Source organism: Mesocricetus auratus, unplaced genomic scaffold (assembly GCF_017639785.1).
Source record: "Mesocricetus auratus isolate SY011 unplaced genomic scaffold, BCM_Maur_2.0 Super-Scaffold_15014, whole genome shotgun sequence".
NCBI lineage: Eukaryota > Metazoa > Chordata > Mammalia > Rodentia > Cricetidae > Mesocricetus > Mesocricetus auratus.
The window spans coordinates 8231039-8255236 of NW_024429186.1; the positions used below are offsets into that span (position 1 = coordinate 8231039).

Here is a 24198-nt window from a genome sequence, read left to right on the forward strand (position 1 = left end):
ATTCAATACCCAGTACACATTGCTGCTCACAACTGTGTAACTTCAGCCCCAAGGAATCCGATACCCTCAGGCTTCTGAAAGCACTGCATGCATGTGAGTACACAGACACACAAGCAAGCAAAATACCCACACCTGGAAAATAAAATGAAAAACAACAGCAAAAAACACTTCTTTCTCCTACAGATCCGAGTTAGTCGACTGTCTCAGAGCAACTGTGTCAAACATTCCATTCCATCTGTCACAACCCTGCCCATCTGCCTCTTCTGGAGTGAGCTGGTGGGCTTTCTGTCCTTCATGACAACATGCTAGCCACCCACATGGCTTCCTGAACATGTTGCCCTTAGGGTGGTACATAGTACATACCCAGCACTCCAGCAACAGTCTAATAAACACACAGTCCAATGGCAAAAACTCGAGGGTACAAGCTAAACACACACATTTGGGGAACTTAGAACCACAGCTGGAAATTTATGATTATTCTAATAATACCTACTCAAAAATTCCCACTTTACTAACCTAAGTATTGTTGTAGATCACAGAACCTCAGGAAGAGAATATCCAGGTGAATTTAATAGCTATCTGGACTTCTGTCTTAGGCACTCTGTGACCTCCCAGTTCCCTCTGCCAATTTTATTTTTTTAAGGTTTATTTTACAGCCAGGTGGCGGTGGCCCACGCCTTTAATTCCAGCACTTGGGAGGTAGAGGCAGGAGAATCTCTGTGAGTTCCAGGCCAGCCTGGTCTACAGAGTAAGTTCTAGGACAGCCAGGACCACACAGAGAAACCCTGTCTTCAAAAACAACAACTAAATGAGTACTTGGGAGGTAGAGGCAGAGATCATGAGTTCGAAGTCAGTCTCCATTACTTAAGAGAATTCTTGGCAGCCAACAATATGTTGACAAAACAACCAAAGAACCCATCTGCATGTAGCCTATAGTGAAGGTGAAAGTACACAAACATGCCCATCCTAGGGAGGCAGTGGGCCGCAGCACTAGAAATGCTGCTGCTGCTGCTGCTGGAGAGAGAGAGTCTGGGGTAAGAGATGTGAGAGGAACACATTCCTGACCTTTCTCGCTACCCAGGAAAATCCTCAAATGCACCAACCACCTGGTTGACTGCATCCTTTTTTGGAAAACAAGGCTCTGAAGATCATTCTCTCCACAGGTAGCACTAGGTAGACTCAGAAGTGACAGGCCTGCCTGATACTTACTCTCTGCCAAGCTGGCTCACCAGCCAGAAGAATCAGTTAAATCTCAAGCAGCTACACCTTCAGCCTCAGCAGCACCCCCAAAGGGCACTTGTCTGAAGTCAGTGTGGATTCCACTTGAAGAGCTTGGGTGCCCCAGAACCCACAGACCAAGAACCTGAGTCTCGGGCAGGTACTTGCCTCTCCCTGCTACTGTCCCCATGAGCATCCCTCAGTGCAGAGATGTCGGCGTCTTCTGCACACCTAAGTCACCTGAGACATCTGCAGCATCTCTGGTGCTCACACCAACTCCCCATTGTTTAAGGTTTTAACTTCTCCCTCACTATCTAAGAAGGCCCTCCACAAATGACAGTGAGTCTCTTGGCCTTCTCCCCTTGATGGGACAAGGGGTGGTGGTTTCTATACTGGAATTTCTTTCTTTTTTTTTTTTTTGAGGGGGTCGTCAAGACAGGGTTTCTCTGTGTAGCCCTGACTGTCCTTGAACTCAGAGATCCACCTGTCTCTACCTCCAGAGTGTTAGGATTAAAGACATGAGCCGCCACCACCCAGCAAGACTGAAATTTTTGATGACACCAAAACTTGTTGTCAATTATCTAAATTATTTAAACCAAAAGGCACTAAATATGCATGTAGAACAAATATGCCCCTAAGGGCCGAGGAAAACTGAAGACAAATAATTAAGAGATTAGAGAAGTGTCAATTTCTGTGATCAAAGAAGGCCCAATCCTTCCTAGTGCTTGATTTAAAAGTGTGGACTATATGGTGGGCACAGAGATATTTCATACACTTTCTTGTCCTAAAAGGTCAGACTCCATGCACAGGAAGAATGTCAGACGTTTGTAACAGTAAAAATACACATTTACACCAGAATGTAAAATTACATAGTTTAAATAACAGAGCCCACAGAACCCGTATTAAGGATGAGCTACTTCAGAGTGCTGTGTTCCCAACCACTGAAAGGGCATAGGTCACATGTTTGCTCTCCTCTGTCACTGAGAGGCCCCCACAGTGGGCAGTTAGGGAGACACCTGTAATCATTTTCAATGTAATAAAAATGTCCTAATTATTTTCTCAGCCCAGGTCAATTACACAGTAAAGAATCTGAAGGATACTTCAGAGAACTGAAGAGTCCAAGTCTCTATAGAGAAAATCAGTAAAGGGTGAGCCTGTCTGTAAAGACAGGTACAAATAAATGCTATTATTTCTGAATTTTCAATCAGCTCTTCAGTGAACCACATGTGGTCACCTCCTCAAAGGCAAGAACTGTACTGATGCATATATCATCAGATGCTCACAAAGAAAAAGACAGGGCTATAGATGTAGTTCAGCTGGAGAAGTATGTACTTAGCAACCTCCAGCACTATGAAAACCAGATACAGTGACCCACATACATAATCCCAGTACCCAAAAGGTAGAGGCAAAAGGATTATAAAATCAGAGTCATCCTCAGCTACATGAGTTCAAGGCCAGCTTGGAATATAAGAGACTCTGCTGCTGCTAACTAATTAATTGTAAAATATGAAGGCACAAAGGCAGAGAGAAATGGGAAACCATTTCTATAAGTCATTCTATAAGCAAGCCAGAACCCACTGGCTTCAACTCTCAATCCCAATCCCTGCAAGAATATTCTATTTAGAGTCCCAATTAGTCATTAGTTTCCACTACTATTCTTATATCAAAAGGTTACCAGTTTCTACTTAAACACTTGTCTAAATGCTACTTATTTTACTTTTTGTTTTGAGACAGGATCTAACTGTATAGCTAAGGCTGGCTTGAAATTTGATATACTGCTCAGCCTGGCCTCAAACCCACTATTTTCCTATCTTGGCCTCCCAATACCATCACACGTAGCTTAGACACTTTTTTCATCTCTACTCTCTAAGAGTATTATTTCTAGATCAACGCATACACCCAGCATCCCCACTGTTAACTATACCACCCTTGTCCCTGGCTATACCCACACATGCATCATCTAGACAGAAAGAGAAGTAACAAAATACTGAGGGTCTGCCATCCCTCCCACATTTAATCACAACAATAATCCCATCTCCATCATGCAGTAACTCTGCAATCCCAGCACTCCAGAGGCTTACATATGAGCAATGAGTTCCAAGACAGCATGGGCTACACAGTGAATCCCTGTCTTAAGAAAAAAAAATTCATAGCTTCTATAAAAAGCTAGGCAGGAGACCAGACCAAGAGCATGAACCACCTTCTAACATGTCTTCTTCTCTTGCCTTGAATGTTAATCACTAAGTGGCTGAGGAAGCGGGTACTTTCCATCTATTCATATTTTCTTTTTTGTTTTTGTTTTGTTTTGTTTTTCGAGACAGGGTTTCTCTGTATTGTTTTGGAGGCTGTCGGTCCAGCCCGGCCTCGAACTCACAGAGATCCACCTGCCTCTGCCTCCCGAGTGCTGGGATTAAAGGCATGCGCCACCACCGCCCGGCCATATTTTCTTTCTAGAACTATTTTCCAAGTTCTTTACTGGCAAGGACCATGTCATATGACATTTGTCTTAGTTAGGTTTCTATTGCTGTGATAAATGCCATAACCAAAAGCAACTTAGGGAAGTCAGGGCAGGAATTCAAAATAGGAACCTGGAGGCAGGAACTGGAGCAGAGACAATGGAGGAGTGCTACATACTGGCTTGCTCCTGATAACTGACTCAACCTGCCTTCCTATAGCACCCAGAACCATCTGCCCAGAAGTAGTACTTACTGCCCAAAGTGAGTTTCAATCAAGAAAATGCCCACAGGCTAACCCACAGGCCAGTCTGGCCGTGCACTTTCTCAGCTGAGGTTCCTCTTCACAAATGACTCTGGTTTGTGTCAAGTTCACATAAACTGGCCAGAATAACATTTTTACCTCTGTAACACCTAGCCAAGTGACCTCACAGACTAGATGATGCATACCCGTTGTGGGTTCCATTTACTTCTGATTTACAGTAAATACTGCAGTATCTGAAAGAAGCCTGGCATGCAGAATTTAAATGTGTGAGAAAACAGGAACCAAACAATAAAGTGAAGACATAAATGGAGGAATTGGGAAAACACTAACAACTGCTTTGGTGGACACCTTCTAATTGCCTGGAGTTTTACACACACTGACATATCAATGTTGCCTATTCTAATAGACCCATAATACGGGCCTCTACAGCACCAGTCAGTCTCTTATCCAATGGTGTGTTTGAGTTCAGAATGTTTTGGGATTTTAAGAAAGGAAATATTTGTGTTGTACACTATACAGCACTCCCAGGTAATTTCTGCAGTAACATCCAGGAGAAAACATACTAACCAACTGCAGAAAAATACAGAAATATTCACATAATTCACATGGAGCCTCATGTAAGTTGAGGTCAGATGGCACAAACTTATGGAAAATTTTGTTTTCAGAAGTTATGGAGTTTCGAAATTGTGGCTGAGGAGCTGGGTGTCTGCATATTCATACTCATTTTCTGAGCAAGGGCCAGAGGCTCAGGAAGGCTGGGAACTTGCTCAGATTCATGCACGCTTTGAAGGACAGGGCTTGACTCAGATACCCAACGCAGTGCAGTGCTTCTCACTCTGAGAGAAGAGGGGCTGAGATGGGAGCTGTGATCATGCAGACCTGTGCTTCTGTTATTTCTCAGGAACCAAACAAAGCAGAGGTTCTTAGCCTGGGAGCTCTTTAAACGTGATTTTTTAAAAGACAGCATCTCATAATGGAGTCCAGGCTGACCTCAAACTCATGAGCCATCCTCATACTTCCGCCTCCTGAATATCACAGAGTTCAGGATAGAGATACCACTCAGGGATAAAGCACTTGCCCAGCATACATAAGGCCCTGGGTTCAATTCTCAACACCACACACACAGAAATGACAGGTATATGCCACCATGCCTTTTTCAAAGAACCACCAAACTCCTATTTCTGGTCTTTCCTGATAGAAATGATGTGGAGTAGAGTCCACATTTTTGTGGTTATTTCTGACAGCTGTAATGTGTGGTCAGGATTCAGAACTACCAGACCAAACTATTCAAAGAAGCCACTGTGAAGCAAGCCTGTGAAGGCAGCCTGCATGTCTTGTCAGGGAGTCCCCTTGGAATCCATACTTCCATCAGAGAAGCTGGGAGGCTTTCAATAATGACCATGAGGTAACATTAAACTCTTCAGGGATGGAGCGTCTCCAACATCAAAGACTCTAGATCATTTGTACTTTTTCCTTCCCCTGAATCCAACGAACTCCTAGACACACCTCCCAAAGTCCATCAAGTCCTCACCAACAGGCACATAAATGTGAAGCCAAGAAACACTGGTTTCACTGGCAGCTGAAATACTTAGCAGCAGAAGGAAAAGTTTTAACAGTTATGTTGCTGCTACTTTGTAGACATGAGCTCATAATTAATTGAGTAGAATCTATACATACTGGTCAAAGTGTGAATTTTACAACTATGCTCACAAAATCCTAACCTCAAAATAGGCCTTAGGTTCACCCAGCCAGCTCCTCCAACATCAAGTACCCAAATGGAGCCTTCTAAACTGCAAATCTCATGCCAACATTGTCACCCTCTCTTAAAATTTTGTATTACCATTACTTACTGTCTATAAGTGTTTTGTCTGCATGTATGACTGTGAACCATATGCATGCCTGGTACCCATGGAACCCAGAAGACCATGTCAGATTCTCTAGAAATGGACTTACAGTTTGTGAGCTGCCATGTGTGTACTAGGAATTGAACTCAGGTCCTCTGGAAAAACAGTCAGTACTCTTAACCACTAACTCATAACTCTGTTTTCAATAGTCCAAATTAGCCACAGTCTCCCACATCTGCCTTAGATCATCCCTTCTGTCTTCTGTGTTCTGTGTCCCAGTTCCCACCCTAACACCAGGTCTCTGATGAAGCTTATTTGTTAAAATTTCCCACCTACTCTGAACAGGTTTCCTAGCCTGATCTAAGCATTAGCTTGCTAGCTTAGCTTATGATCTGGGCATTCTCTGTTTCCATTCTACTGACTTTTACATAAAGCACAATATTCCAAACTCAGTAGCTTAATACATGTTGAACTATAAATGTTTGGTAGGCACCTTCTCTCTCTGAATAGAAACATGTAACTTTAGCCTTAAATACCTTTGTTTATTTTGTTGTTGTTTTTATTTTTCGAGACAGGGTTTCTCTGTATAACAGCCCTAGCTGTCTTGGAACTCGGTAAACCAGGTTGGCCTTGAACTCAAGAGATCCATCCACCTGCCTCTGCCTCCAGAGTGAAGGGAATAAAGACATATGCCACTACTGCCCGGCTTAAATAACATTTTTTATCTTTGTAGTAAATGTGTTTATAATGAGCTCATTATTTTATTGCCCAAGTAACTGTGAAAGTCATCTAGATATGGCTAAGTCTTAAGACCCTTCTAAGAAAATGGGTTTCAACAGGGGCTACATGAATTTCCAAAAGTCTCAAGGACTGATGGCCCACCTAGCTGCTGGCACCCTATTTCCCTTGACTCTTTCTTGTCCCTTCACCATACAGCCTTATCAGGCAAGAGGGCACTAACCCTAGAATCAGCTACTTTTCTTGTTGCTATGACCAAAGGCCCGTGACAAAAAGGAAAGAAGAAAGATTTTATTCTCGCTTCCTTCTGAGGATGCAGTCCATCATGACAGGAAGTGAGACAGCCAGCTGCGCTACTGCATCCAGTCAGAAAACTGAAAGACACAAACCTTGGTACTCAACCAGCTCTCTCTTCAGTTGTGTGTGTGTGTGTGTGTGTGTGTGTATGTCTGTGTGTGTGTGTATGTCTGTGTCTGTGTGTATGTCTGTGTCTGTGTGTGTCTGTGTGTGTGTGTCTGTGTGTGTGTGTGTGTGTGTGTGTGTGTGTGTGTGTCTGTCTGTCTGTCTGTCTGTCTGTGTTCCCTCCTCAGGTAACCTCCGGAACCTCCTTCACAGACACACCCAGACCTGTTCCCTAGTTGACTTAAATCCTGTCAAGTTAAGCCTCACAATTCCATGTCTCTTTAACTTGACACCCAAATTATATGCCACACTAAATCAAACATTCCTGAAGTTTGTTTTTACTCTCATAACAAAAATACATGTAGTCCGTTGCTCTCATTTCTAAAAGTTCCCACAGTCTTCTAATAATCCCACAACTGCTCAAGTCTATTGAGACTCAAGGCAATCTCTTATCTTTGAGTCTATGTAAAAAATAAATAAATAAATAAAGTTTTTAAAAAGGTAGATAGTCTCAACATTCAATGGCACAAAATAAACATCTCCCATAACAAAATGGAGGATTGAGGGCACAGCAAACAGACATTAGGCCAAAGCAAGATCAATATTCCACAAGGCAAACAAAACCTTGAGGCTCCCTGTCCTATGGGACTCTCAGTAGCATCATCTGAGCACCCATGGGCTTGAGTAGCACTAGAATTTCCGGTGTGCCACCAGCCCCACACATACTCTCTAGGGGCCTGCTTCATTCTTTAGCCCCCATTGTTCTTAGGAGACATTCCATGGTCCTCAAAGCTCCAACTACTTGGGGTCTCAGGTGCCATCTAGGCTTTACAATCACAACTTCCCACCATGACCTCTTAGAGCCTCACTGTAGGGAATTCAACCCTCCCGGACACCGCTTGGCTTCAGCAGCTTTCTGGAACCTTGGTGCAAGCTGTCTTCATTACCTCGTAATTCTTGCACTTTTCATGCCTGAAAACCACATGGACAATAATGCCTAGTCCTGTTGCCAGGTGAATATACAGTCCGGCCCCCTTCAACCACAGCTGTATAGGCTTCTCTGTGCCTTGAGGGCTGAACCCAGGAGGACTCTTCTCTAGAGATTTGTCTTCAAGCAGGAAATCCCTTCCTTGGCATTAGCAATCTGGTCTCTCTTTCAAATGAGTTTGCATTGTCGCTAGTTAGAGCCCTCTGATGGATGGAGGGTCTACTATCAGGGCGTGGCTCCTCTACCGTCTCTGCATATTATGAGGGTTCTTTGATGGTCTTGTCAATAGGTATACTACCCCTCCACTAAAACTTTAAACTTATTCAAATCCCATCTTCACTGGGCAGTGGTGGTGCACGCCTTTAATCCCAGCACTCAGGAGGCAGAGGCTGGTGGATCTCTGTGAGTTCAAGGCCACCCTGGTCTTCAGAGTGAGTTCCAGGACAGCCTCCAAAGCAATACAAAGAAACCCTGTCTTGAAAAAACAAAACAAAACACAAAAACAAAACAAAACAACAACAACAAAAAACAACTCCTGTCTTCACCAAACATATGCTGTCTTAAACTTCCTACACCACCTGGGCATGGTGGCAAGCGACTTGAATCCCAGCACTAGGGAGGCAAAGGTAAGGAGGATCTCTGTGACCAGTGTGATCTGCATAGTGAGTTCCAAGACAACCAGCACTATAGAGAGCCCTCAGCTCAATAAACAAATAAATAACTTCCTACACCAAACAACTTACTGTATTTAAATTCGGCCTCACTCAAAATTTTAGAGCATGGACAAAAAAAGTAGCCAGAATTTTTTTTTGGGGGGTGCAGAATGTAACAAGAATGGCCACCATCCCAGTTCCCAGTAGGGTCCTTGGCTCCTCTAGATCCTTCTGAGCACAGTCTTTACCATCTGCCTTTCCAGTAGCATTTGGTCTCCCAGTTTTGCCAGCATGGCCCATTAAGCCCTGGTTACAGCACCCCGGGGCTTCTCTAGCTCACAACTCCAAACTCTTCCACACTCTCCCAAACTAGCCACAAAGGCCTGTGAACCGCATGGCCAGATCTACCCATGGTAACAGCTCCACCCCTTGGCATCACTGTTCTGTACTGATTACTTCTCATTGCTGTGACCGAAATTCTGACAAAGAGCAACTTAAGAAAACAAGCGTCTGTTTCACCTGAAGGTTTAAGGGGCACAGTGCCATGACAGCAAAGGCACAGGTGTCAGCAGAATGAGGAGGATGGTCACTGAGCATGTGCACAGAGAGGCAGGGATGAATGCTGGTGCTCAGGTGGCTCCATCCTTCCCTTTGTACTCAGCCCACGGCGGAGCCACACACATTCAGAGGTGCTGTTGTCCCTCAGTTAATGCTCTCTAGGAACAACCTCACAGATAGACCCAGGGGTATGTTTCCTAGGTGATTCTAAATCCAGACAAAGTTACCATCAAGATTAACCATCACACCCCTCTACACCAACATTCCAGCCTCCACTCTCTCACACAATGCACATGCCCAACACTCAGAAACAGGTTCATTACATAGATCCAGTGTGGTGGTACATGCCTTTGATCCTAGTATTCAGAGGCAGAAGCTAACACAGGGAGATTTCTATGAGTTTGAAGTCAGCCTTGTCTACAAGCAAGTTCCAGGCCAGCCAGAACTACATAGTGAGACCTTGTCTTAAAAAAAAAAAAAAAAAAAAAAAAACTACAAGAGCTAGTTCCAGGACAGCCTCCAAAGCCACAGAGAAACCCTGTCTCGAAAAACCAAAAAAAAAACAAGACTTGGAAAAATAGATTTGGGAGGAATCCAAGGTGATTTTTTTTTTTTTTGGTTTTTCGAGACAGGGTTTCTCTGTGTAGCTTTGGAGCCTATCTTGGCACTCGCTCTATAGCCCAGACTGGCCTTGAACTCACAGAGATCCACCTGCCTCTGCCTCTGGAGTGCTAGGATTAAAGGCATGTACCACCAACGCCTGGCCCACAGTGATTCTTGGCTACACATTAAATTCAAGGCCAGCCTAGACTAACTGTGATCATGTCTCAAAAAGTTGTTTTGTTTTAAAGTCATGCCTAAAGCCAGGAGGTGGTGGTGCATGCCTTTAATCCCAGCACTCGGGAGGCTGAGGCAGGCAGAGCTCTTTGAGTTTGAGGCCAGGCTTGTCTACAAAGCCAGTTCCAGGACAGACAGGGCTACACAGAGAACCCTGTCTCAAAAAACAAACAAATAAAAGTCATGCCTAGATAAACAGAAGGCCAAAGCTTTATATATGGAGGTGTGGCCTCAAGGAAAAATTCTCAGACAATTTTTCACAGATTAAACCATACCTGATGGGTTCTACTTCAAGCATATGTGACTAAAACCTGAAGTAGTTCCTGAGAGTCCTAGGAAAAAAATGAAAGGTTAACTACATAAGTACATGTTAAATCAAAGCAAGCCATGCTGTAAGAACCAGCGTTGAGAAATACGGCAAGTTAAGGGCATTCATCCACTGTGTGACATGCTATTGTCCTGCACCTCCATTACCATCCTCCCCAAAGACTAATTACCCAACTTTGGTTCCCACATTGGTCAGACCTAGGCCACAGTCACCAACCACACTGTGGTACAGAAAACCCTGAAGGCAGCAGTGAATGAGGAAAGCGCATGATATCAAATAACATGGATGACAGAAAGCAAATATGTTGTCCCATATGATACTCCAAAAATTGGTAAACTTAAGGAATTTAAAAACAATGAAAAGCAGGCACCCTATTCAAAACATACATTTACAACTGTACTATGGCAAGAGACCTCAGACCATGTAGACCAGACGTTCTTGGCCTCAGGAGTCACAGGAGGGGAAGTAGAAGAACCCAGGGCTCCCTGAAGTCACACACTTGCAGAAGAACATGCTGTTCATTCATGTTTTTGTACTGAAGGCAAGACGCCTACAAGTGACTTACTTGGGAAACACAACACTATAACTTCCCGGCCAGAAATGTTGGGGCTCTTTGTGCAGATGCAAGCAGGCCTGACTCCTCCCTCACAGATTCCAACACACTATGGCATGAGACATCCTTCTGGTTTCATTATTTAACTCTACTCCCTCATTCCCCTGTGACATCACCATCTGAGCTTGCTCAGATAGTGTTGCAGCCATCAGCTGAAATAGACTGCAAGGCAAGAGCCACAGAAAATGAAACGTCCATATTAGAGCTGATGCACATACCTCTGTCCACACTAACTGATCCCATCCTTTTATATATTCTAACAAGTCTCTAAGGAATTTGCTAAAATGATCTACAAGAAAAGGAAATTTATGATATGCAGGCTTACTATTATTTCTCAATGAAGCTAATGAATGAACAGAAATATGTACTGTGGCACATGTCTTTAATCCCAGCATTTGGAAGACAAAGGCAGGCAGATCTCTGAGTCTGTATACCAGCCTGGTCTACAAAATGAGTTCCAGCACAGGCAAGACTACGCAGAGAAATCTGACTTGAAAAACTAAAAATAACAGAGAGGAACACTTAATTTCCAGCACAAGTATCGACTGAGCTGGTTAAATCAACTCATAGGAAAGAAAGGATCATGAATCCAAAGCTACACCCAAATCACTGATCACAAATGAAAGACCAAAGGCCAACGCTGAGCCCACCTTACGGGTTCACCCTAAGATCCCTCCGCTTGAAGTGAAAAAAGGAGGGATTACACCTGCAAGGTCAGCCTTAGGTCTCCTGATATGTGCATGATACACAGTTGCCATTGTAAGGAGACATTCCAGGGTTTACTTGTGCATTCTCCACTCAAAGCACTGATCCCATTCAAAGGAGTATCTGACAGCGATGATGGAGCACCTTGCTACCTAAGCATCAGACATACAGTGGTGGGGGTCACAAATCCTTTACACTCTTCTCATTAAGAACACTCCATCTACATCCCACCCTTTAAGTCTGGAAGGGCTCTGAGGCAGGACTAACACTACACTGATTTCCAAACTCAGGCTTAAGAAAGCAGCTCTAGAAAGCTCACTGTCTAGTTCTGAGCAGCCACACTCAACAACAGCAGCAGACCTGAGACCACAAAGAGAAAGGAGGACACTGATCTAGACCTTCCAAACACCCAGGCACGGGAGCACAACTACTGAATCCTTAAGACCAGATCAGCCACCAGACAGATCCCAGTGAGTCACTCAATCACTGCTGCCTGGACAGAAGACCCAAATGAAGAACACTTTTCTTTTCTCAAGGCATCAAGGGCAGAGTTCCCTTCCTGATTTTCTATTGGTAGACATAGGATGGTGGAGGTACTATCAGCCATTAGGAAAAACTCCTGGCCTTAGACCCAATACTATAGTCATGGGTTGGGAAGTATGGGAAATTAGAAGCTATGTGGTATCTTCACCACCATGTCCGCTTTGAACCCTCCTAGAATTATCTATATAATTGGAGGTTGGGGAGACCAGGTAACAAAATTCTATATAAACAGGCTATACCTTCTGGAACCTTGATAACAAAGCAAAAGATATCAGAAGAAAACAAAATTACAAACCCCTCTTCCTTCTGACATGAGCACAAATGTCCTCAGCAGAACTGTGGCACATCATCCAATAACTATTAAAAGAATTGTAGGCTGGAGAGACGGCTCAGAGGACAAGAGCACTGCTTGCTCTTCCAGAGGTCCTGAGTTCAATTCCCAGCAACCACAAGGTGTCTCACAACCATCTGTAATGAGATTTGGTGCCCTCTTCTGGCCTGCAGTATACATGCAGATATATGCTGTATAAATAATAAATGTTTAAAAAAAATGGCATACACAACAAATCAGGATTTGCCTCAAGTGCAAGGATGATTCAATAGCAACAATCACCAGAACTAGAAGAACAACAACTCAGTAAAAGTGCTTGCCATGCAAGCAGGAGTACCTGAGTTTGATCCCACCACACATAAGGCAGGTGCACAGGCAAGTGACTTGGTAACCAGCCAGCCTAGTCTAACTGGCAAAACTCAAGTTCCAGTGAGAGATCTTTGTCAAAAAAGAAGGCAGACTGCTCCTGAGAAATAACACCTAAGGTGATCTTGTGTCTCATGTGCCTACACAAACATGGATACAAACTTGTAAATACACAAGCACACACACACACACACACAGGCTTATACACACACATACAAATATGCACAGGCTTATCTATACACACACAAAAAAAATCACTATAACAGTATGCTAATAGGACAAAGAAAAAATACATGCACAGAGGTATAAACTGATTTATTCGGGGGTACAATGTAAAGACAAAACTCATGCATACAGAACAAAGCAGAAGCCACTACTGCCCCAGCTGCACTGACCCTGCCCCGCCTCTCTGCCGCTTGCTGTCCACCACGCCAAGCAGGAGCCTGAGCAAGTGAGAGCACTCTTCCTCCTCCAACTTTTCAGTCCTCACAGAGCACCCCAGGCCACACCCTAAGGCCAGTACCCCAAAGCTATTGGCGGAAAGAATTCCCACAACACATGCTCATTCTCAAACTACAAAAGGACTTAACAAAATTCAGCAGCCCTGGGTGGTGGTGGTGAACACCTCTGATCCCAGCATGCAGAAGGATCTCTGTGAGTTCAAGGCCAGCTGGGACTACAAAGCAAGCTCCAGGACAACCAAGCCTACAAAAAGAGACACTGTCTCAAAAACAAACAAAACCAGCAAACTAGGAAAGATGGGAACAAAAACTCCCTTGCTTTATCAAAGAGTCTTTAAGATTTGCACTAACCTCTACCCCAAGCTGGGAATCCAACCTAGGACCCTACGCAGGCCAAGCACTGACTCAGTGAGGGACTGTGAGGTCGGGAGCAACACAAGGATGCCTACCTCCTCTATGTCCTCATCCCTACCCTGGATACTGAAAATGGAATGATTAGGTGAGAAAAGCATAAAAGCATCAGGATGGAAAGTAAATGTAAAGTATCTCTATTTGCATACAAAATGACTGAAAAATATCCTACAGGGGCCTAGAGAGACGGCTCAGAGGTTAAGAGCACCGGTTGCTCTTCCAGAAGATCTGGGTTCAATGCACAGAACCCATCTGTAACAATCATCTGTAATTCCAGTTCCAGGGAATCTGATGCCCTCTTCTGGCCTCTGTAAGCAACAGGCATGTACACAGTGCACAGATACACATACAAACACAATTTCCATACACATAAAAAAAACCCACAAAATATGTGCTACAGGCAACACATCAATTCAGCACAGCTGTAGCACATCAAAACAAAAGAAAGAAACAAATTGTGCTTTTATACATTACTAGCAGCAACCCAAAATGGAAATAAAGAAAATAATTCTATTTACAGTAGAACCCACAAAGAACAAAATATTAAGTAATTAAAATACTCGAGGAACTGAATGTTTATACACAGAAAGTACAAGGTACTGATGAAAAATAAATGAAAGAAGGCTGGGAGTGTGGCTCAGTAGTAGAGTATTTATTTGTCCAGCACTCATAAGGACCTTAGTTACTCCCTAGCGGTGTGAAGGATGGGAGCAGAAAGAGGGAAAAAGGAGGGGACCTGAGGAAAACACCCAGCTCCATGGAGTGGAAGGCAGTACTAAGATGGCAACTTCAAAGCAATCTGATTCAGTGCAATCCCTATCAGAATCCCAGTAACCATTATTACAGAAACAGAAGAGCAACCCTCACAATTCACGTGAAACATCAAGGGACTCGAAACCGTCAATGCAATGGTGGAATGAAAAAGTTAGAACACTCTCATTTTCAAAGCTTACTACTTCAATATTTACTACAAAGCTACAACAATCAAAATAGTGAGGTGCTGACATTACCATAGGCATACAGATCAGGAGAGCAGAACCAAGAGTCCAGAAATAAGTGTAAGGATCTACAACCACTATTATCTTAAACTTTTGATGGGGAAAACAGTGGTGCTAGACAACCACCCACCCTCCCCCAAAAAACGAAGTGAGAATTCCTACCTTGATCCATATACAAAAAGAACCCAAAATGGGTCAAAGATCTAAACTAAACCTATAAAACTCTTAGAAAACAAAGTGGTAAATCTTGATAGTTTAGCAGTGGGTTTTTAGACTTAACACCAAAAGCACAAGTAACAAAAGAAAGAAAAAAAATGAACCCCAATTAAAATTTTGTGCAAAGGATACTATCAACTATAAAGCTTTCTACTAAATGGGAGAAAATAGTTGCAAACTATGTATCTAAAGCGTTTCATGTCCACAATATATAAAGAGCTCTTACAACTCAACAATAAAAAAATCAGACCAATTATAGCAGACAAAGGGCTTAGACATTTAAAAAATATATACAAATGGACATCAAGCACATAGAGAGACATTCAGAAATAAGAAATCAAAATGACAACGACACAGTAATTCACACACTAGAATAACAGAAGTTAGTTTTAGTGAAGATGTACAGAAACTGTAACACTGCTGGTGGTAATAAATTAAAACTCATATGTGCAGTATTACCAATGCTCTGTGAGATACATCCAGAAGAAAAGAGGACACACACATATATACTTAAACAACTACTTATGGCAACATTTTTCCTAACAGTAAAGAGGATGAAAACTAAACGTTCATAGACAGATGAATAAATAAAAGTGCAAACACAGATACTCAAGTACACACGCGCACACACACACTGACGGATTATTATTCAGAGTCACTAAAGGAATAAAATACCAATACCTACTACAACCCAAAGACATTACACAGCCATAACTGGTTACATTTATTGCATGATTACTTTCATGTGATATGCTAAGAATAAGCAAATTCAAGGAAATTAGAGAGCAAATTAGATCAGGGTTTGTGAGAAAGGGAGGGAAGTGATTATGATTACAAGAGTATGAGGTACAAGTTTTGAACTAGGAAGACCCAGCAGTTGAATGACATTTGAGTACACTACATACTACTGGACTACATACCTTAAAATAGTTAATTACATGCTATGTAAATTTTGTATCAATGGAAGAAAATGTTTAACTATAATGTATGGATTCATTTAACCAATAGTTGACAACAAACCACAAAAACTTTCTTAATGGAAAAGATGCAAGCTAAGAGACTATGAGAAACATGGGCTATTTTAAGAGAGTTTATAGAAGACCTTTCAAATATTTTAAGAGAGACCTGAGTAAGTCAGAAAACATTATTCCTGATAAATAATGGGATAAATAAATACAACTTATCAAAATTCAATCTTATGCAAAAATTTCTTTTTTTTAATCAGGGATATCTAAATATAGATGTTCCTTTTATGTGAATGCAGCATGACTTTGGTTTCCAGACATCTGATCTTGTGCTCTAAAGACTTTTGTAGCTGGGCATGGTAGCTTATGCCTGTAAGTCGACCACTCAACCTCAGGATGAAAACTGCACATCTCAAGTCAGCCTTGACTACATAGAAAGACTCTATCTCAAAAAAACTGGAAAGAAAAAGGTCCAACAATGTTCTCCCTCAACCCAATATATGAGGTATACTCCATGAGAGCCTGCCTTTCACCTTGTTGAAAACATGCAGAAAGGGAAAGAGTAATTATCACTTCTTTTATTTTCTTGAGATGAGTCTTTAAATATCCCAAGCTGGTTTCAACTGATTGTGAAGCCCAGGCTACAATCTCTCAACTCTCCTGCCTCTGCCTCACAGGGGTTGTTGTGGTGCTATAATAACAGCAGGAATTATCACTGTGGTATGCTAATTTCTCGTATTCCATTACGTATCTTTTTTTTTTTTTTTTGGTTTTTCAAGCCTGTCCTGGAACTCACTCTGTAGACCAGGCTGGCTTCAAACTCAGAGATCCACCTGTCTGAGTAATAGGATTAGAGGCCTGCGCCACCAACACCTGGCCTACTTACCACGTCTTTCTAACAATGTCTCTGTAAGCGGTGTCCACACAGGTGAAGATGCCCCTGAGAGACAGACGCACCTGATCCTGCTGGGTGGCAGGCAGTTGTGAGCCACCTGGCACAGGTGCTGGGAATTAAGCTCTGGGCCTCTGCAAGAGCGGTGCATGCTCTTAAGCTGAGCCACCTCTGCAGCCCCACACGACTTCTCACTTTTAAACCTCACAATTAATTTTCTGTTGTTGTAAAACACACAACATAAGATTTCCCATCTCAGCCATTTTAAACATATAGTTGGGTGATATGAAATCAGTCACAATGTACGGCTGTCACCAGGACCCAGCGCCAGGGCTCTGCATTCCATTGATGAGAAAATCAGTTTAGAGATGATGAATAATTTGACATGACTGTCAGCTAAAGGAATAACCAGAATTCAAATGATGTCTGACTCCTTCAATACATGAATGCGTCTCACTTTTTTTAAAAGATCTTCTTATTCTTCGGACTGAGGTGAAGCACACCGTTAATCCCAGCACTCAGAAGGCAGAGATGGATCTCTGTGAGTTTGAGTTTGTCTGACCTACAGAGCAAGTTCCAGGACAGTCAGGGCTGCACAACAGAAACCCTGTCTCCGGGAGAAAAAAAAAGGTTGTCGCCTCAATCTCAGAGATCAGTCAAGGACACACCAGAACTGCCCTAAACCTGGGAAAGGCAGGGAAAATTCTGGACTCACTGAGATCCTTGCTCACATACTACTGACTGTTACCTACTTTTGTCTAAAGCAAAGATTAAACTTTTGTCAAGCCAGGGACTTGGGGTCAGCCCTGGTGTCCAGCCGTATTCTATGATCCCCAGTCCTCCCTGGAGTAGGAGCATGGCCAGGAAACAAGCCCCACACCTCTGGCCCAGCAGTCTCTGGTCTGTACTGGTTCCAATCAAACACTTCACAATGGTTCTAACTGAACAGCCAGATCCTCTGAAGCAGCCAATATCACTTCCCTGCTAATTGAGGAAAGCTTCTTTCTTTTAACTTGCATTCCCATGAGCCATCTGTAGTCATAATTAAATCTGAGATAAATGGGTGCTGAGCTATAACCATGATGCTCTCTACAGAGTGACCAGGCCTTGGGGACTTGTTCACCACTAACAAGCTAATGCTTGTAAAGGCACAGGACTAAGTACTATCATTAGTACTAGACTACTGGTTTAAATGTAAATTGAGAGATAAAAGGAAAGAAAACACATTAGTAAACCAGGTTAGGGACTTCTAAGACATATGCAATATCTGAACCACAAGGGTAGAGAGTACCCTGACTGATTGTTTTTACTACTGGGATGAAGCCCAGGGCTCTGAATGTGGGAGGCTCTACCACTGAGCTACAACCCCAGTCCCCAGTAGGCTTGTTAAAGAATACAAATACACTGATGCTGCTCTAAGAAACTAGCCTAAAACACACAAAAGGAATGAAAACTGACTAGGAAAGGGGGAAAGCCAATACAGTCAAGCAAATGTCAGCAGAAAGTCTGAATGAAAAAACTGTTCCAACAATCCACAGTGTATTTGAAAAAACACTATATAGGAACAAAACAAAATGTACACCACAAAGCAAAACCAAAAGAAAAACCCTATAACTGAACAAAATCTACAACTGCATTGTAACCAGGTGCAAGACACACGCCTGGAAACCCCAGCAGGTGGAGGTGAAGACAGGAAGATTGGAAATCCCAAAATAATCTGGGCCACACAGCGAGTGTGAGGCCAAGTGAGCTACATAGGAAGACGAGTATCAGAACCAAAGGGCCCACAGGTGAAAAGAGGACCTCTAGAAAAGGCCTCTGCTCTTCCTTTCCTCTCCTTCGAAGGGGCGAAGTTTCAGCCGCAACAACTGGTCAGTTTCCTCTTCCTACTGCTTTTTTCAGGAAGGCACCATGGAATCAATTCAGATTCATGGGACTTCAACTCTGTGGCACTCCTCACCACAATTCTTCTTCATTTATGCTGTCTTCCTGGAGTAACTCCAAGAGAAATCCTGCACTGCATGTGATCCACACCTCACCTGTCACAGCACCTACCATGTCATGGTATCACCAAAGTGTTCTTCTAGCTTGGCCACGGCATGGGACTCTATCAGGTCAGAACCAACTCGAAGAAGGAGGAGGAGGGGGAGGGGGAGAGGGAGGAGGAGGAGGAGAAGAAGAAGAAGAAGAAATGTAGTTTGATTAAATACAGACTGAAAAATCCCTTCTTCAAAATACCTATGGGGGGGTGGCACACGCCTTTAATCCCAGCCAGCACTCAGGAAGCAAAGACAGGTGGATCTCTGTGAGTTCGAGGCCAGCCTGGTCTACAAAGTGCATTCCAGGACAGCCAGAGCTGTTACAGACAGAAACCCTGTCTCAAAAACAAACAAACAAACAAACAAACAAAAAAAAACACGTGGAAGACAGTATTTTCAATGTATGGTAGATCGTGGCGACTCCAAAGAGAGCCATGTATAAACACAATGCATCTTTTGGAGATTCAATTCTACTAAAAGATTAGGAGAAAAGTATAGTGTCTAATTTACATTAAGATAGAATTTCATGCGCTTGCCCCATTGCTACAGGAGGTAAAGTCCTAGAGAAAAGCCCTCTGAACCCTATACACTAATTTACCCTATGGTAAAGCTGCAGCAGAGTGCATTAGACCAAAAGTAGAGGACTTACTCTCCAGTGTAAAGTCAGGACTTCTGAGCACCAGTGGGCAAAGAGCTCCCAAGGTTTCACTGTTCTCCCAATAAAGCTACAAGTTTGTATCAAACAAGTTTCCCTGTCAAGCTTGGTGGCACACCTTTAATCCCTGTACTCTGGAGGCAGACACAGAGACAGATGGATCTCTTGTGAATCTGAGGCCAGCCTGGTCTACTCGGCAAGTTCCAGGATAGCCATGGCTACATATAAAAAGCCCCTGTTTCAAAAAACAATGAGTAGTAGTTTCCCACTGTGTAACTCCAGAACAGCAGGACAAGGTAGTGGCATTCAGGAAAATGATCATGGGAGGCACTAGGGTTGCCCAACTACAACACAGACTTGGAACCCAGTGAAACACTGTGGTTATCAGTCACGTCCTTCTCTTCCTACCTTGCAGAATCTGAACACAGACATTCACCAAGCACTTACCATGTGCCTGGCCCTTGGTGGAAGGAGAGGCGTCACAAGTACCGAGTTATAACTACCTCCTGTGCATGCAGGCCTCCAAACGGACATTAGCCTTCCAGAGTAAAAGTTAGCCTGGGAAAACCTCATCAAAAGTATTATGATTCAAGCCGGGCGGTGGTGGCAACGGCGCACGCCTTTAACCCCAGCACTCGGGAGGCAGAGGCAGGCGGCGGATCTCTGAGTTCGAGGCCAGCCTGGTCTCCAGAGCCAGTTCCAGAACATCCTCCAAAGCAATACAGAGAAACCCTGTCTCGAAAAACAAACAAATAAACAAAAGTATTATGATTCATCAGGCATGGTGGCTCACTCAGCACTAGTGAGGCTGAGGCAAGAGGATTCCAAGTTCAAGGGCAGCCTGGGCAACATAGGGAGAATCTGTCTCAAAAATAAACAAAAACATCACAACTCCTAGAGATGTAGTGCATCACTAGAATCCTGATTACTACTGTCCAAAAGGTCACGTCATTCCACTTGATTATTCAATCTAGCCTTTCTAGCCATTTAAAAGATGTCAAGCTTCTCATTAATGGCCTGGATGTATAATCAGTGTTTGAATTGGAGAGGAAATTGGGAAATCGGAACGGCAGTCCTTGATCTCTTTTTTAGTAAAATGGCCTCATGAGAAGTTACCAAATAGCCTTTTTTTTTAATACTTTACACTTTTTATGAGGGTGTGGAGATCTGAGGGCAATCCCAGAAAGTCAGTTCTCTCTTGAGTTCCAGGGATCAAACTCAGGTCATCAGGTTTACTGCTGAGCCATCTTACCAGCCTTCTAGTTAATTTTCAAGTGGTTTAACATCAACATGAGACAAATCTTTTAAAAATGAAACCGTGAAATGAAACACTGGGAACAGTGAGACAGCTCAGTGGGTAAAGATGTAGCTGTGGCCCCCTGAACTCAATCAACAGACCCCTTGTGAATATGAAGGACTCCACAAAGTTGTCCTCTGACCACTACATGCCCGTAGTGTCACTCACCCCCTTACCACACACACACATTATACACATACAATAATAACAAATAAATAAAATTTACAGGGTCCAGTATTTCTTTTTTTTTTTTTTTTTTTTTTTTTTTTTGGTTTTACGAGACAGGGTTTCTCTGTATTGTTTTGGAGGCTGTCGGTCCAGCCTGGCCTCGAACTCACAGAGATCTGCCTGCCTCTGCCTCCCGAGTGCTGGGATTAAAGGCGTGCGCCACCAACACCCGGCTCAGTATTTCATTTCTTGAGAATTAAAATGTCTCAAGTCCATCAGTAAGAAGCAGAGTGGTGGGTTTAGGAGAAGTGTGTTCTGTCTTCCCCACCTCCACGGCCTTTTGAAATTTTCTACCTACAATAGTGATTCTCAACATGTGGGTCACATATCATATATTTACATTACAATTCCTAATAGTGAGTAGCAAAATTACAGTTATGAAGTAGCAACAAAATAATTTTACGGTTGAGGATCATCACCATGAGAGGAACTGTATTGTATTAAAGGGTTGAAGCATTATGACCTACAAAGAGAAACTGTGGGCACAGCAACATGCTACGGAAACTGGTGCCACTGCTCTATCCCCTTCAATAAACCATGCTCTTTGGTCAGGGACACCCAGACTACTTAGCTCCAAATCCCAAAAGCCTGAAATGGGGGCGGGGGCAGCACAGGCAACAAACTGACTAGCAGAGCTACCAACACCACATGTACCAGCAGGGAGCACCAGGGAGCATGCTAACAGGTCTCATCCTGCACAGAAGGGAAAGGGAAGACCCTCTTGCCGCCACTCTGGGGCCCTACAAGTGGGACCGGACTTCCTAATACTGTGGTACACTGGGCACCAGATGCCTTCCTGACTAGTCCAGGCAACCAGCTTTTCTCTTACAGTAACACAATCCCACCCCATACTTGCAGACTTCTATACAACCCACCAATTAATTCATTTCCTCCTACATATGTGGACTTTCCTTGTTTTCCTCTTTTGAGGGGGATATGGTGACTTGGATTTTCTTCACTCTTCTTTTGGAAAGCTCTGACTTGGTGTAACAGTCAAATCTTAGGTGGATTCTGCCCCAGATTCCTACAGATCATGGCCCTAAAAAAGCAGGTGCTCTGTCTCTCTCATCCTAGCATAGTGACTAGATTATTATGGGAACTCTGGGTACATTAATTGAATGTTAATTAAATGAGCAAAAGACTCCCAAGTTCCGGTTAATAATATGCTTGTCTGAATGCAGTGTGAATGCAAATCTGACTCCTTGAGGGGCCAGAAGCCAACAGTCACCTGCCAACTGACCCCAGTCTGTCAGCACCAACAAGTTTCACCAAACAAAGGCTCTGTGTCTGATAGAACCTCACCTTCTTCTTCCTAGACTGGCCTCTCTCATCCCAGTTCTTTCCTGGAATATGCAAAACAATAAGGGCTTTCCAAAATGAAAAGGCATTTTACATGTTTATTAAGAATCACAGAAATTGCCAGGCGTTGGTGGCGCACGCCTTTAATCCCAGCACTCGGGAAGCAGAGACAGGCGGATCTCTGTGAGTTCGAACCTTCCTGGTCTACAGAACGAGTTCCAGGATGGGCTCCAAAACAGTACAAAGAAACCCTGTCTCGAAAAAAAAAGAATCACAGAAATTATACAAATAATTTAATGTTTTCCCTGTCTACTTTTATTTTCAAAATTAAATTTTCTTCTTTCTGCTAGCTCCTCTGGGACCACACCAATCCCCAGCTATCTCTCTACTGCCTTCCTGCCTGCAGGCCTCTGGGCCTCCCTCACTCTGGCTCTAAGCCTAAGCACCATGGCATACTCAGGCCTCGGCTGCCGCTCTCTGGTCACCTTCCAAATCCTCTGGCCTCATCTCCTCCCTCACTTTAGCTCTCTCCTCTGCTTCCCTCCCTTTCTGGAATGTGATGAGTATATACATACACAACATCAAAAAAAAAAACCACTTATTTTTCTTCTGCAAAAATGCATATAGGGGCTCTGATTCCACAAATCACGCTAAGGCCTTGGGTCATAAGACTTCTCTGTTAATAATTCTGAAATTGACCACTGAGAAGAAATTGAGCTATTGTGTAATACTTCATAGGTTAGCTCATTTGCTGTTTGGAGAGTCTTACTACACAAGATGAGAAAACAAAGATGGGCAAATTTAATGCAATTTCCTTCAGTGTTTCGGCTAGCTCAGGTTTGCAACACCACAGTGACAGTTTCATCTCTCCCGAGGTACAGTTTCAGCATTACAAAAAAGAATTTTAAGGGAATGATAAATCATGCTCCTCCTTTGGCTCATTAGCATATCTATCCTGACAATACCCCAGAAAGTCCTTCTTGATTGACACACTGATAATTTCCAAGGGATTCTAGCAAAAGTATTTAGAAAAAAAAATCCCAAACACAGGGACAAGAAACACCCAGTTAAATGAAGGGCTTTCTTCAGGAAACCAGCAAGAGTAGCAGCCTCTTTCCGACGGAATGTCTCTGCAAGCCTTCTCGCCGAGGCCATCTTATTAATTCCAAAAAGAATGGACAGCCTCCAAGACAAATAATTGATCTTCTTTTCCCTCACAGAAAAATTCACATGGATGTCTTGTTTTAAAGATGCTGGGATTCTCCCTGGCCAGCTCTCTGCTTCCCTGGCTTCTGCAATGTGACAGCTGGAACAGAGGTGTCTGGGAGAGACACCTGACATCTCAAACCTTGTCTGTGGAGATCTGATCTGAGCCAGTGAGGCTGGAGCCCAGGTCCATCTGGATGTCCAGCCCTAGCTCCCACTCTCATGGATTTCTGACTCCTGTGATAAATTCCCCAGTTTTCACACTTAAAGGGCTCAGTTTGCTCTAGCCGGGGAGTTTTCACCTTCAGACTCATTCTTAATATTTAAGCTGTCACAATATGGCGAAAGGGAAACATTTCCTCTCCTCTAAATAAAGGACAGCTGTACACTATTTTACCAGACACCCTACAATGATGCAGTATTTTCAACAGGCCTTTCTCCAAGACCTGAAAAGCACCGTAAGATTTTAAAGCCCAACTGAGGGTCCACCTGGACATTTCTACACATAAGCATTTTACAGACAACACAAAACAGCATATCCAAAGATTTCACTTGTGCATCTAGTCACAAAAAAAAATGCTATAAAAAAATTACGGCTCCTCTTCAGTTGTATGCTGTGAATGTAAATTATGACGCCAATACAACACTAGATATATCCTGTAAGATCTCTCTCTCTCTCTCTCTCTCTC

At 43.2% G+C, this 24198-nt stretch overlaps 1 protein-coding gene across 6 annotated transcripts in view; it reads right to left on the bottom strand.

Annotated features, from left to right (window-relative positions):
- The window catches only part of Traf3 (TNF receptor associated factor 3), a 107518-nt gene that overhangs the window by 82254 nt on the left and 1066 nt on the right, over window positions 1-24198 (bottom strand). The window lies entirely within an intron of this gene.